The 12,482-nt window shown below is 35.1% G+C and overlaps 1 long non-coding RNA gene across 1 annotated transcript in view; it reads left to right on the forward strand.

Moving 5' to 3' along the window:
- LOC112407397 (uncharacterized) overlaps positions 1-12,482 on the forward strand; it is a 65,464-nt gene that overhangs the window by 17,717 nt on the left and 35,265 nt on the right. Inside the window, exon 3 of the long non-coding RNA XR_003004738.1 lies at positions 12,230-12,293. This is a non-coding gene — a long non-coding RNA (uncharacterized LOC112407397). The remainder of the gene's footprint in view (positions 1-12,229; positions 12,294-12,482) is intronic.

A 12,482-nucleotide genomic window follows, 5' to 3' on the forward strand; every position in this document is an offset into this window, starting at 1 on the left:
GACAAGATATTTTGATTGCATGCCCCAATACAGAGAAAAAAGTTTGGATAAAAACTTCTTTGAACTTTGAAGGAAATTAAAGGAAACATAGATGAGAGAGAGAGAGAGAGGTAGAAATGAAGACACTATCGCTCTTAAATGCTACAGATCTTTTGATTAGGAAAAGGGAGTGTAAGTATAGCAGTCCCAGTACCTCAAGTGGCTTTCAAGTGCTTTCATCCTGTGCCAGTTGAAATTAGGGAATTATGAAGCTATTTACCAATATTACCTTTATATAATTTCCCTTAACATGTCAGGTCTCTCTCAGGAAGTAGGATTATATGATTAGAAATATCTATAAATTAGAAATCATATAAGCTATACATTAAAAATATAATCACCTTTCATACAAATTCCACTATATCTGGCAGAAATTCCTTTATGTATATATTTGGCACTATTCCCTAATTTTGAAACCAATGAAGTGGCTGCCACATTTTTCATTTCTCCTTGATCATTTCAATCAGTCTGGAAGAGGAATGTGTAATCCCCTTTGCCGCTTTCCCAGAAGTTTGTATAACTGATTAAAAACAAAACACCACCACCAGCAAAAAGAAAGACTCTATCTTTTGTAAAGTTTAGAATCTGTGATCACTGCAATAATCAACATTAATTAATAAACATTATAATTTTTAATTAATAAACAAAAGCATCTACTTTGTAGTTTGGGCTTTAATTTAAAAATTTGGATATTTATTAATATAGCATCTTAATTATAAAAATTAGAAAATATAGGTTAGTGAAAACAAGAAAATAAAGTTACCAGCAATCACCATTCAGGGCTAACCGTTGTTGACCTGTTAGTCTGGTGCCTTTAAACTTTTGGAAAATCTGTTTGTCACCCCTACCTCCCCAAATTAACAAAATATTATGAATATTTTCCCAGGTAAATTGTTCCCTAAGGACAGCTCCACATTATTTCACATTCACTATTGTGATGTTAGACATTTTCCAGTTATTTGCTACAGCTATATCTTATTTTCTTGATTCTGTTTTAAGCTATTCAAAATGGTTTCTATTAAAATTTTCTCCATCCCCACATCAATACTCTTGTGCTTTATAGAAGCCATTTGTCAAATAAAGATCTGATTGTTTTGACTGGAAGACAAGCAATGAGTTTTTAAGATTCTCATTTAAATCAAATAGGGGCCTATTCATATGGACTTCTCACATCTATATAGGAATTGAAGTTATCTTTTAGGATGCCTGAATATTCATCATTATAACCAACTTAGTTGTTGAAGAGCATTACATCTTCAGGAGCTCATACTAAATAAATAAAACAGAAGTTTCAAGTCAATACATGTACTTGTGTCTTAAGAGATATACCTCCAGATGGCACTTTATAAAAATAATACTCATCTATAAACTCAGAGTAATATATGAAACCAATTGACTTCTCTAGTCTCATCAATACTGGGGATGATAAAATCTTCTGTATCTGTTATATATGGGTAAAAATGGAATCTCGTTAATTGTTTTAATTTGTGTTTTTCTGATCACAGGTGAAAATGGGTATTTTTCTAATTATAAAGTACTCAGCCAATACTTGTGCTGTTTTTATTGAAATATTTCCTTATTGATTGGTATTTTTTAATTTATGAAAGGTAAATCTTGATAGTTAAAAACATAAATGTGATTTATGCTTTCTTATTTCTTGCTTCAGTATCATGCTAAGGAAGTCATTCCATCCCCCACAATTATAAAAATTCATCACCTGAATTTTCTTTGCATATTTCAGTATTCAACATATACTTCAAATGTATTATATATATATATATATATTCTCTTTTTCAGATTCTTTTCCATTATAGCTTATTAATCTCAACCACTGCGCCACCAGGGAAGCCCTATTTTATATTTTTAATACATAAATCATAAGCCCATAAGGAATTTATTCTGTGTAATGAATTTGTGATGTATAGTGTTAAGATATGATTTTAACTGTTTTTTAAAATTGTTTTAAATTTTACTGAAAAATAGTTGATTACAATGTTGTGTTAATTACTGCTATATAGCAAAGTGATTCAGTTATACATATATATTCTTTTTTGTATTCTTTTCCATTCTGGTTTATCCAAGGATATTGAATATAATTCCCTGTGCTATAGAGTAGGATCTTGTTGTTTATCCATCCTCTATAGAATAGTTTGCCTCTGCTAATCCTTCCCTCCCAGACTCCCTCCCCCTTGGCAATCACAAGTCTGTTCTCTATGTCTGTGAGTTTGTTTCTGTTTCACAGATATGCTCATTTGTGTTGTATTTTAGATTCCACATATAAGTGATATCATATGGTATTTGTTTTTCTCTTTCTGACTTATTTCGCTTAGTATGATAATCTCTAGGTCCATCCATGTAGCTGAAAATGGCATTATTTCATTCTTTTTATGGCTGAGTAATATTCCATTGTATATATACCACATCGTCTTTAACCATTCATCTGTTGATGGGCACTTAGGTTGTTTCTATGTCTTAGCTATTGTAAATAGTGCTGCTATGAACATAGAGGAGTGACTTTAACTGTTCTGAGTATTGGCTATTCTCAAGTGGGTAGCTTGTTTTACTGAGTATTCCATCCTTTGCTCAATTATTTGAAATATAACTTTCACTATATACTAAATTCAGGCTTAGTAGTCTACCCTATTGTTCTAGATCTACTCCTACAGTAATACCACACTTCTTTAATAGATGTAGTTTTATAATACACGTCTAATTGAAAACTTTTGGATATAATTGCAGATTCACATGCAGTTGTAAGAAATAATACAGAAAGAAATATGATTAGTTTTCCCTAATCATAACACCTTGCAAAATTATAGTCCATTATCACAACTAGTATATTAAAATGTTTACCATCCATGAATCTTATTCAGCTTTCCTCAATTTTATTTGTATTCTTTAATGTATTCTTCAGTGTATCTTGACTGTGTGTATTTAGTTCTATGCAATGTTATCACATGTATATATCACCACAGTCAAGATATTGAGCAGTTCTATCACCACAAAGATTCCTCAGGTTTCCCTTTTATACCCATATATACCTTCCCATCTTCCTACCCCACTCCCATTCCTAACCCCTGTCAATCACTATTCTGTTCTCTATCTCCAACATTCTGGTGAGGATGCAGAGAAACTGGATCACTCATTCATTGCTGATGGGGATGTAAAATGGCACAGCCACTCTGTAAAACATGTAATTACCATATGACCTAGCAGTTTCACACTTGGGCATTTATCTCAGATAAATGAAAACTTATATTCATATAAAAATTTATACACACAGGTTCATAGCAGCTTTATTCATAAAAGTACTCAGTAATAAGAAGGAATTATTGATACACACCTGAATGAATCTTTGGGAAAATATGCTGAGTAAAAAAAAGCCAGTCCCCAAAGATTACATACTGTACGATTCCATTTATGTAACATTTTGAAATGAAAACATTTTAGAGATAATGCAATTTAATATCTGTTAGTGCATGACCCTTATCATGCTTTTTTAGCATTTTTCTGCCTAATCTCACAACTTTAAAAATTCTGATCAAATTATCAAATCTTTTTTACCTTATTTTCCAATTACTGAGCTGTGACATAGCTGAATTACTATATTAAAATCAGGAATTTGACCCTGTGATACTAAATATTGTCATATATATGACTTAATGAGTATCTCCAATTCAAATGTTCTTTTATGTTGCTCAGTAGAATTCATGGATTCACCCATGGTGATCTTGCATATTTCTGATTAAGTAGATTTTGAGTCACTTCCTGAAAATGTGCTCTTATTTCACTTTTTACTTTTTACATAAATGAAGGACACTAATTTCTGTATTTTTATTTTATAAAAACTTACACTATTCATTAGGCACTATATATACTAGTTTTTTTTTTCCCCCTTAATACTCATGATTACTGAGCACCAAGATTTGCATATGGGTTAGATACACATTTTTAGAAGATTCGGTTTTCTAGTTATATTATTAAATAATCATTAAAACATCATTTGCATGATGGCTAGTTTTCATTTATATTTGAAATGATAAAATCCTTTGATTATTTACATGCTTTTTAATTCACATCTATAGATGCCAAATTGACATGAAAGACTTTGGTTGTTATTCAGGTTGAATTTCTCTTTGGTCTCTTAGAGTAGACATTGAAAAACATCAAAGTTCTTTGGGAGTTTGGAGCTCAGGTTTGGATTCAGACACATTTGACTGGGTATCTCACTGGGTATCTCATTAATTGTGAGACCTTGCTCAAGAGATTTAACTTCCACCAGGTCTCAGCCTCCTCATCTATGAAGATGAAAGCATCCATCTTACAATGCTGTTATATAGATTAAGTAATTAAATTTAAAATAGATTAAATATAAAATATTTGATAGACAGCCTGATAGAGTTGGAGAGCAATAAATCTGTGTGTGTGTTTGTGTGTGTATTGGTGTATGTGTGTGTGTGTGTGTGTGTGTGTGTATATATATATATATAATATAAAAAAGTATATATTATATGAGAAGCTTTATTTTGATATGATGAGCTGGACTCTTGTTTTAGCTGAAGTCACGCAAGGGCTATAATAAGTATATCTAAAAGATAAAATATATATTTTTTTTATTTAGTTTTTTAATAGATCTTTATTGGAGTATAATTGCTTCACAATACTGTGTTAGTTTCTGCTGCACAAAAAAGCGAATCAGCCATATGCATACACATGTCCCCATATGCCCTCCCTCTTGAGCCTCCCTCCCATTCTCCCTATCTCACCTCTCTAGGTCAGGCAAAGCACCAAGCCGACCTCCCTGTGCTATGCTGCTGCTTCCCACCAGCCAACTGTTTTACATTCGGTAGTGTATATATGTCGATGCTACTCTCACTTCACCCCAGCTTTGCCCTCCCACCCTGTGTCCTCAAGTCCCTTTTCTATGTCTACCTCTTTATTCGTGCCCTGCAACTAGGTTCATTAGTACGATTTGTTTTTTTTTTTTTTAGATTCCATGTATATGAGTTACCATACGGTATTTGTTTTTCTCTTTCTGACTTACTTCACTCTGTATGACAGACTCTAGGTCCATCCACCTCACTACAAATAACTCAATTTCGTTTCTTTCTATGGCTGAGTAATATTCCATTATATATATGTGCCACATCTTCTTTATCCATTCATCTGTCAATAGACACTTAGGTTGGTTCCATGTCCTAGCTATTGTAAATAGTGCTGCAATGAACATTGTCATACATGTCTCTTTTTGAATTATGGTTTTCTCAGGGTATATGCCCAGTAGTGGGATTGCTGGATTGTATGGTAGTTCTATGTTTAGTTTTTTAAGGAACCTCCATAGTGTTTTCCATAGTGGCTGTATCAATTTACATTCCCACTAACAGTGCAGGAGGGTTCCCTTTTCACCACACCCTTTCCAGGATTTAATGTTTCTACATTTTTTGATAATGGCCATTCTGACCTGCGTGAGGTGATACCTCATCATAATTTTGATTTGCATTTCTCTAATAATTAGTGATGTTTAGCATCTTTTCATGTGCCTCTTGGCTATCTGTATGTCTTCCTTGGTGAAATGTCTATTTAGGTCTTCTGCCCATTTTTTAACTGGATTGTTTGTTTTTTTTCATATTGAGCTCCATGAGCTGTTTGTATATTTTAGAGATTAATCCTTTGTGTGTTGATTCTTTTGCAAATGTTTTCTTCCATTCTGAGGGTTGTCCTTTTTTCTTGTTTATGGTTTCCTTTGCTGTGCAAAAGCTTTTAAGTTTAATTAAGTCCCATATTTTTATTTTTGTTTTTATTTCCGTTACTCTAGGAGGTGGGTCAAAAAAGATCTTGCTGTGGTTTATGTCAAAGAGTGTTTTTCCTTTGTTTTCCTCTAAGAGTTTTATAGTGTCTGGTCTTACACATACGTCTTTAATCCATTTGGAGTTTATTTTTGTGTATGGTGTTAGGGAGGGTTCTAATTTCATTCTTTTACATGTAGCTGTCCAGTTTTCCCAGCACCACTTATTTAAGAGGCTGTCTTTTCTCTATTGTATGTTCTTGCTTCCTTTGTTGTAAACTAGGTGACCACATGTGCGTGGGTTTATCTCTGGGCAATCTATCTTGTACCACTGATCTATATTTCTGTTTTTGTGCCAGTACCATACTGTATTGATTACTGTAGCTTTGTGGTAGAGTTTGAGGTTGGGGAGCCTGACTCCTCCAACTCTGTTTTTCTTTTGCAAGATTGCTTTGGCTATTCGGGGTCTTTTGTGTTTCCATATGAATTGTAAAATTTTTTGTTCTAATTCTGTGAAGAATGCCATTGGTAATTTGATAGGGATTGCCTTGAATCTATAGGTTGCTTTGGGTAGTATAGTCATTTTCACAGTATTGATTCTTCCAATCCAAGAACATGGTATATTTCTCCATCTGTTTATGTCATCTTTGATTTTTTTCACCAGTGTTTTATAGTTTTCTGAGTACACGTGTTTTGCCTCCTTATCCAGGTTTATTCCTAGGTATTTTATTCTTTTTGTTGCAGTGGTAAATGGGAGTGTTTCCTTAATTTCTCTTTCTGATTTTTTATTGTTGGTGTATAGGAATGCCAGAGATTTCTGTGCATTAATTTTGTATCCTGCAACTTTACCAAATTCACTGATTAGTTCTAGTAGTTTTCTGATGGCATCTTTAGGATTGTCTATGTATAGTATCATGTCATCGGCAAACAGTGACAGTTTTACTTCTTTTCCAATTTGTATTGCATTTATTTCTTTTTCTTCTCTGATTGCTATGGCTAGGACTTCCAAAACTATGTTGAATAAGAGTGGAGAGAGTGGACATCCTTGTCTTGTTCCTGATCCTAGTGGAAATGCTTTCAGTTTTTCACCACTGAGTATCATGCTTGCTGGGGGTTTGTCATATATGGCCTTTATTATGTTGAGGCAGGTTCCCTGTATCCCCATTTTCTGGAGAGTTTTTATCATAAATGGGTGTTGAATTTTTTTCAAAAGCTTTTTCTGTATCTATTGAGATGATCAAATGGTTTTTATTCCTTAATTTGTTAATGTGGTGTATCACATCGATTGGTTTGCATATATTGGAGAATCCTTGAATCCCTGGGATAAATCCCACTTGATCATCGTGTATGATCCTTTTAATGTGCTGTTGGATTCTGTTTGCCAGTATTTTGTTCAGGAAAATGATATCTATGTTCATCAGTGATATTGGCCTGTAGTTTTCTCTCTGTGGTATCTTTTTCTGGTTTTGGTATCAGGGTGATGGTGGTTTTGGCATCAGGGTGATGGTGGCCTCGTAGAATGAATTTGGGAGTGCTTCTCCCTCTGCAATTTTTTGGAAGAGTTTGAGAAGGATAGCTGTTAGCTCTTCTCTAAATGTTTGATAGAATTTGCCTGTAAAGCGATCTGGTCCTGGATTTTTGTTTGTCGGAAGATTTTTAATTACAGTTTCAACTTCATTACTTGTGATAAGTCTGTTTATATTTTCTAATTTTTCCTGGTTCAGTCTTGGAAAATTGTCTTTCCAAGAATTTGTCCATTTCTTCATGGTTGTCCATTTTATTGGCATATAATTGTTTGTAGTAGTCTCTTATAATCCTTTGCATTTCTGCAATGTCAGTTGTGATTTCTCCTTTTTCATTTCTAATTTTATTGATTTGCATCATCTTTTTTTTCTTTGTGAGTCTGGCTAAGGGTTTATCAATTTTGTTTATCCTCCCAAAGAACCAACTTTTAGTTTTTTTGATCTTTGCTATTTTTTTTTCGTTTCTATTTCATTTATTTCTGCTCTGATCTTTATGATTTCTTTCCTTCTACTGACTTTGGGTTTTCTTTGTTCTTCTTTCTCTAGCTGTTTTAAGTGTAGGGTTAGATTATTTGAGAGTTTCCTTGTTTCTTGAGGTGAGAATGTACTGCTGTAAACTTCCCTCTTAGAACTGCTTTTGCTGCATCCCATAGGTTTTGGGTCGTCGTGTTTTCATTGTCATTTGTTTCTAGGTATTTTTTTATTTCTTCTTTGATTTCTTCGGTGATCTCTTGGTTATTTAGTAGCACACGGTTTAGCCTCCATGCATTTGTGTTTTTTACCATTTTTTTTCCTGTAATTGATTTCCAATCCAATAACATTGTGGTCAGAAAAGATGCTTGATATGATTTCAGTATTCTTAAATTTACCAAGGCTTGATTTGTGACTCAGATGTGATCTGTCGTGGAGAATGTTCCATGTGCACTTGAGAAGAAAGTGTATTCTGCCACATTTGGGTGGAATGTTCTATAAATATTAGATCTATCTGTTCTGTTGTGTCATTTAAAGCTTGTGTCTACTTATTTATTTTCTGTTTGGATGATCTGTTCATTGGTGTAAGTGAGGCGTTAAAATCCCCTACTATTATTGTGTTACTGTCGATTTCTCCTTTCATGGTTGTTAGCATTTGCCTTATGTGTTGAGGTGCTCCTATGTTGGGTGCATAAACATTTATAATTTTTATATCTTCTTCTTGGATTGATCCTTTGATCATTATGTAGTGTCCCTCCTTATCTCTTGTAATAGTCTTTATTTTAAAGTCTATTTTATATGATATGGGTATTGCTACTCCAGCATTGTCTTGATTTCCATTTGCAAGGAATATTTTTTTCCATCCCTTCACTTTCAGTCTGTATGTATCCCTAGGTCTGAAGTGAGTCTCTTGTAGACAGCATATATGTGGTTTTTTTTGTATCCATTCAGCCAGTCTGTGTCTTTTGGTTGGGGCATTTAATCCATTTATATTCAAGGTTATTGTCGATATGTATGTTCCTATTACCATTTTCTCAATTGTTTTGGGTTTGTTTTTGTGGGTCTTTTTCTTTCTTGCATTTCCTGCTTAGAGAAGTTTCTTTAACATTTGTTGTAAAGCTCGTTTGGTGGTGCTGAATTCTGTTAGCTTTTGCTTCTCTAAAAAGCTTTTGACTTCTCCATCGAATCTGAATGAGATGATTGCTGGGTAGAGTAATCTTGGTTGTGGGTTTTTCTCTTTCATCACTTTAAGTATATCATATCACTCCCTTCTGGCCTCCAGAGTTTCCACTGAATAATCAGTTGATAACCTTCTGGGGATTCCTTTGTATGTTATTTTTTTTTCCCTTGCTGCTTTTAATATTTTTTCTTTGAATTTAATTTTTGTTAGTTTGATTAATATATGTCTTGGTGTGTTTTTCCTAGGGTTTATCCTATATGGGACTCTCTGTGCTTCCTGGACTTGGGTGACTATTTCCCTTCCCATGTTAGGGAATTTTTCAGCTATAATCTCTTCAGATATTTTCTCAGTCCATTTCTTTTTCTCTTCTTCTTCTGGGATCCTTGTAATTCGAATGTTGGTGCATTTAGTGTTGTCCCAGAGGTCTCTGAGATTGTTTTCTATTCTTTTAATTCTTTTTTCTCTGTACTGCTCCTTGGCAGTTATTTCCACCATTTTGTCTTCCAGCTCATTTATCCGTTCTTCTGCCTCAGTTATTCTGTTACTGATTCCTTCTAGTGTATTTTTCATTTCAGTTATTGTGTTGTTCATGTCTGTTTGTTCTTTATTTCTTCTAGATCTTTGTTAAACATTTCTTGTATTTTCTCAATCCATGCCTCCTTTTTGTTTCCGAGATTCTGGATCATCTTTACTATCATTACTCTGAATTCTTTTTCAGGCAGATTGCCTATTTCCTCTTCATTTATTTGGTCTTGTAGGTTTTTACCTTATTCCTTCATCTGTGACATATTTTTTTGCCATCTCATTTTTTTTTTTATCAGTGGGATTGTGTTCCTGTCTTACTGGTTGTTTGGCCTGATGCTTCCAACACTGGGGATTGTAGGCTGTTGGGTAGATCTGGGTCTTGGTGCTGAGATGAGGAACTCCGTGGGAGCTCACTCCAATGAATATTCCCTGGGGTCTGAGTTTCTCTGTTAGTCCAATTGTTCGGACTCAGAGCTCCCACTGCAGGAGCTTCAGCCCAACTCCAGGCTCGTAATCTAAGATCCCACAAGCCACCTTGGGCAGAAAAAAAACTAACAAACAAAAAAAATACAACAATAGCAAAGTAAAAAATAAAATTAGACTAGGAAAGTAGCAGCTATGTTAGGAAGAATATAAAAATAAAAATATAGATGGATCAACAACCGGAAGGTACATCAGTACCACAATAGTGAAAAATAGGAGGAGGGAAAAGAAAAAAAAAGGGGGGGGGGCGAGGCCTTGGCTGTGGTGGGGCCTAAGCAAGGGGGAGGTTTGGGTGGTGGGTGGGGCCAATGCTCAGGACCCACAGGGCTGGAAAAGGCCTTGGGGGCTGTGAGGGGTGAGGCTTAGGCTCAAGGAACAGAGGGGTCCAGGTGTGCCCCCCACCCCTGGTCTCAGAGGGCAGGGGACCTCACCTGGGTGCCCAGCAGGCTTCCTGGGCTCAAGTGGGCAGGGCAAACACCCTCCTCTCCTCTCCTGCTTCCTCCGGTCTGGGAGGGCTCCTCCCGCCTTCCTCTCCTGATCTCCCTGGCCTCCTATGCCCCCAAGGACCATCCCATCTCCTTGGGCATCAGAGTCACCCCCAGCAGTTGGCAGGCACCCTAGTTGTGGGGAGATGCTAACTCCATGCCTTCCCACATCGCCATCTTGACTCTGCCTCTATATATGTTTTATAAAAGTATAGTTCATTTACAATGTCATGTTAGGCTCAGGTGTACAGCATGGTGATATATATATATTTCAGATTATTTTCCCTTATAAAATATTGTTATTACAGAAGGTTGTTACAAAATATCAAGTGTAGTTCTCTGTGCTATACCATAGGTCCTTGTTGGTTATCTATTTTATATATAGTAATGTATGTATGTTAATCCCAACCTCCTAATTTATCCGTCACCCCCTTTCCCCTTTGGTAGCCATAAGTTTGCTTTCTATGTCTGTAAGTCTCTTTCTGTTTTGTAAATAAGTTTGTGTCTCTTTTTTTAGATTCAACATATAAGTGATATCATATAATATTTGTCTTTCTCTGACTGACTTCAGTTGGTATGATAATCTCTAGGTCCATCCATGTTGCTACAAATGGCATTATTTAATTCTCTTTTGTGGCCGAGTGATATTCCATTGTATATATATGTACTACATCTTCTTTATCTATTCCTCTGTTGATGGACCTTTAGGTTGCTTCCATGACCTGGCTGTTAATAGTGCTACAGTGAACAATGGAGTGCATGTATGTTTTTGAATTACGATTTTCTCCAGGTATATGCCCAGGAGTGGAATTCCTGGGTCATATTGCATGTATCTTTTCAAATTAGAATTTTCATGTTTTCCAGATACATGCCCAGTAGTGGTATTGCTGGATCTTATGGTAATTCTATTTTTAGTTTTTTTAAGGAATGTCAGTACTATTTTCCAAAGTGGCTGCACCAATTTACACTCCCACCAACAGTGTAGGAGGGTTTCCTTTCTCCACACCCTCTCCAGCATTTATTATTTGTAGACTTTTTCATGGTAGCCATTCTGACAAATATGAGGTGATATTTCATTGTAGTTTTGATTTGCATTTCTCTAATAATTATTGATGTTGAGCAGAAAAGGTAAAATATATTAATGTTGCTTTTTGTCAGGGAGGTTTTACTATACACACAGGGCCCCCATGAATTGCCATGGAGTTTGTACACAATCCAGGTCCTGGAGCACCATTCACACAGACTGCAATGAGATGGTGACCTTTGTGTCTATGACATGCACAATCAGCAGGTCCAAAATTAAGGTGATGTGAGTGATGCAATCAAATATTAAATATTATTTAATATTTAATAAATTAAAATATTAATATTTCAGTGTAAAAGTTTTAAATGTCAGGTAGGCATATTTTTGCTTTTGCCTCAGACTCTGCTATAAGTGCATGGCACTGTTTCTGGTCCTGTCTTTGTTTACACATTTTATATTTCGTTCATGATAAATTTTTGCATTAATTTTTGATTCTTAAAAATATTTGTAAAATATTGCACTAAAATAGTATTTATTATCTTGATTACTGAGTTTTTCGGTGACCCCTTAAATTTTGCACCCAAGGAAAGTGTCACACATTCGCCTCACCCTAGTCCCAAACATTGCAGCTAGTACAACTTTACTCAGTGGATCTATGTATACAGCTGTCATGTGACAATAGTATTGATAATCCCAAACTTTCTCTTCCTCCAGTCATTCCCTTCTCAATAAATGGCACCACCACGTACTCAACCACTCCAGGCCAGAAACCTTACAGGTATGTTTAACTGATCTTTTTTCCTCTACACCTCGCATGTATATAATCCACAGGTAATGTGGATATGTGTAATTCACATGTAACCTAATCCAGCTGATTCTCCCTTCAAAATATATTCTACATCCATGTTTTATTACTTTTACAATCCGCCTTAATTCAAGCCTGGACTAACTGGTGTTTTTTTCTCTC

The sequence above is a fragment of the Neophocaena asiaeorientalis genome, unplaced genomic scaffold (assembly GCF_003031525.2).
Source record: "Neophocaena asiaeorientalis asiaeorientalis breed wild unplaced genomic scaffold, Neophocaena_asiaeorientalis_V1.1 scaffold125, whole genome shotgun sequence".
Classification (NCBI taxonomy): domain Eukaryota; kingdom Metazoa; phylum Chordata; class Mammalia; order Artiodactyla; family Phocoenidae; genus Neophocaena; species Neophocaena asiaeorientalis.